Source organism: Protopterus annectens, chromosome 1.part1 (assembly GCF_019279795.1).
Source record: "Protopterus annectens isolate FY-2018-M chromosome 1.part1, PAN1.0, whole genome shotgun sequence".
NCBI lineage: Eukaryota > Metazoa > Chordata > Ceratodontiformes > Protopteridae > Protopterus > Protopterus annectens.
Genome location: NC_056726.1, coordinates 1,132,992,223 through 1,132,996,176, shown reverse-complemented (window position 1 = coordinate 1,132,996,176; position 3,954 = coordinate 1,132,992,223).

The following is a 3,954-nucleotide window of genomic DNA, read 5'->3' as shown; positions in this document are numbered from 1 at the left end:
GTATGCAATATAAAATTTATGTATTTGAAATAATACCAGACATATATGATTAAAATTTTATTAAAAGCAGTGACATGGCCAATGCATCAGTGAACAAACTAAATATTTTTAAAGGACTCAGATATATAATAGCCTGCTGTTAAGCAACGCTTTACACAGCTAAACACAGGTGCCCATAGTTTAATAGCGCTTTACCCAGCTAAACAGAGTTGCCCATAGTTTAATAGCATTTTACCCAGCGCAATAGAGTTGCCCAAAGTTTAAAAGCGCTTTACCCAGCGCAATGTGTTTGTGCGGATGTGCGCGCCGTGCCAACCAGGGCCCCGTAGGGCACCATGGAGCAACGTAGTGCTAAGTTGCTTAAACACAGCCACACCCCCTAGCCTTTCTAGACAGTATTAAAAGAATGACCAGGTTCAAACCCAGAGCCCCGTGCATCATAATCAAAGTATAGAACCACTAAGCCATGACAACATAGCAGAAGCAGCCACTATTAACATTCATAAACTTATGAATGGTAGTTTAACCATTACTAAGCAGGTCTGCAGTCAGCCGAGAATTTTACAAAATGGCCAATCACAAAAAAGTGTGGGAAATGCGGCATATTTAAGCCCCATAGGCAGGAATACTCGCCATAACTGATTGTAGCTCACATTTGCAGTCAGAATGGCAGGTGCAGGAGAGGGTTCACACTTCCGAGCACAACGTTGGGGCATCGAGGAGTACAAGTACATGGTTTGTCTCCTTGTCCACTGTCACGAGTCAAGACTCCTGCAGGGTCAGTTCCAAGGGATGGAGTACAAGGCAGAGGCTTGGAACCGGTTAGCTCATGACCTCACCAGTGCCACAGGCATTCCTTGGACTGGTGAGCAGGTCCGTCACCACCATGCAGACCTGAAGAGATGAAAGCAGGACCGCCTGAACCAGTGAATACAGGAGGCCCGTGGGATGCAGAATGCCTCACAACTGGGTATGTAGTCATGGAATGCAGTATGTAAGAATTGATAATGGAGTATGTATAACGGATAAGTATGTCTCAATATCCCTTCATTTACTTTACAGCTGCAGGTGACCGTGCTATGAATCAGCAAGCCTATGCTGATAGGCTGCTAAGGTTGCGCCACCAGGCAGGTTAGTGATTATTCTGCATGTATTGTTATATAAAATATGGGAGAGAGCATGAAAGAAAGTGCTGTAGTCCAATAAAACAGCCATAGAATTGCCTGAATAAGTCCTCTGCATGTACTGTCAGATAAAAATGTCAGAGAGGCAGAAAAAGAGTGTAGTAACCAATTAAGAAAGGTAACATATGTCTGGAATAATATCTCTGCAGGCACTGTCATATAACATAAGCGAGTGAGACTGAAAAAAGATTGTTCTAACCTATTAATAAAGGTATAATATGTCTTGAATATGTCTGTCATAAACACCGTTAAAACAAATAAAGGAGTGAGCCTGTGGAAAAGTGTGCAATGTCATTAATACAGGTCTAAAACCCAGAGTGTGTCTGTGTCACAGAGTCTGAAATGTTGCTGTATCCTTGCATTATACAAACAGTACTGTTTGAAAATGTGCTGGCAACCCAGAGTTATGCAGTCCCATATAAAGTGGGTGATGGAAGTGCTAGTAGCTGTGAAACATATATACAGTCCACAATAGTCAGTTACTGGCTGGCATGAATAAGTAAACCTGGCACACGTGTAGCATGTAATTATTCACCAGAAATGTGAGTGTGTGAAGAGAAATGCAAGGTTCTGTACAAATTGAAGTGAAAATGTCATGTGAAAACATCCCAGATATGTAGATAAAGAAATATAAATGCAAACAAGAAATATGTAGCAGTAACATCTGCATCCTGGACAGTTAGTATGTCAGATATAGGTCAGGCATATATTGAACTAGCCAACCCATGCAACAACCTAATGTATGGTGGCAAGTGTAATAATACAGGTAGGGGATATACACTTGCAGTCACTGGGAATGTAGTGTAGACTAAAAGGTCATTATAAGATGTCAACTGAGGTTTTTCTACAACCTACCGTATGTGCATAAACCATGCAATTCCACACCTCAATGGGTATGTGTAATCTTAAATATTTGTTGGGACATATGTCCTATTGTTTTATAAATATTTGCATTGATGTTGATGCATGTGCCCTGTTCAAACACCACGTTCATGGTGGCCTGTTGCTATCAAACATCCCTGCATGCTGTTGGAATATCCACTGTCGTTCAATATATGCATGTGTTATGCTTGCTGTTCAACTGTTGGAACCTTGGTGTGTTGGGTTAATGGGAATATTACTGCATGCTGTTACAACTAATCTGGGATGCTGTTGTTTATGTTGTAATTAAACACACCTAATCACAAAACGTATGGGAAGGCCAATCCCAGCGGACCCACCTATCCCTCCTCAGTTGGTGAGTGCACCTGGCACCAGTGGCTCTGGTGCCCAGAACAGGCTCCCCTCCTCCGTTGGTCCTGTGCCACCTTCAGCCACTTTCAGGTGGAAGCGCTGCAGGGGATGGGGCTCGTCCCCCCCGTGCAAGCGTGGGCGGAGGAGGGCCACCTGTCACCCTTGCTAGGGTCTGGGTTGTGGTGCGTAGGGAGATCCAGCGTTCAGTCGCAGATCCCCTACACCAGCTCAAGTCCAGAGTGGCATGTCTCTCGGGTGTGCCTGCCTATCCTGCACAGCCCTCAGCACAGCCACCCTCAGGGCTGTGAAGGTGCAGTGGTGACTGCCTATGGGTGGGGATCTCAATTCCACTGTTACCATCTGTGGGCTCATGGGCTTGCGATTTCCAAACATCCTTCCCCGTCAATTATGTTCACCCACCCCATGAGTCAAACTCCGCCCCTGTATGTGTCTTGTTTGTCTTGTCTGTTTACTTCCCCAACCTACCTCCCCAAATATACCTACTTCTTCTACCTCACATTCCACTCTCACCTGGAAAAAAAAAATAGAGCAATCTGTTCCCACAAAAAAATTACGCCCCATACATAGCTGCCCAATTCGCACGCATGTCCGCTGGACATGTAAACTAATAATTCTAATTGGCAGTACAACATATTTTGTTGTCCTCACCTCTCTCTCAGGGGTGGAAGGTTTCAGATTTCACACCAAATTTTAAACATATGCACAGCTGTTGCTGGTAAAGAAATGGGCAGCTATGGACCTTCCCTACACCCATCCTGCACATCCCGAGCTGGTTTCCCTACTGTCTTTCCCTCTTTGTGCCCCCTTTTTCACCACTTTCCTATCTCCCCATTTTCTTTTCTTTAAAAGAAATTAGCACGGGGGTTAGCGGGATTAGGCACTTTTAAGCAGTAGTTAGCGGGGGTGCGCGAGTGTGAGCTTGTGTGCGCTTAGCAAAGCATTGCTAAGCATCACGCAAACCCGCGCAAACCCGCTTACAGCTGCTTAAAAGTGCCTTAGTCACTCTGTATGACAAGGCCCTTGTACTGCTCAGCAGCAAAATAAAAAACCTTGTCAGTTTCGAACCCAGGACCTTGGACTCACCCGTCTGCATGAAGTACCACTACACCACAGCAGATATACAACAACTTTGTGCTGAAAGCAATATATCATGCATTACCATGAGTGAATGTAAAGGGAAAATAGGAATGGCATAACACAAATCTTGTTCTGTGGACCTTAACCAGCAGGTGTTGTGGAATTGCATGACATGAGTGTGAAAAGATAATCAGCCATGCTAGTAGGGAATAATGTTACAGTAGCACCTACAAACCCTACACAGTATCAGAGCAGGATAAACACTGGCATATTTGCATAGGTTACAGGCCAGACCTCCCAACAGTGACTGATCTACAGTGATGACCCTGATTTGTAAACAAATGTTAGCTGTGCCCCTCTGACTCCCTGTGAAATGTACTAACAGTAGACAGAAAGGTGGGGAAATCTCACTTAATGACAAATGTCAATAAGTGAGAGT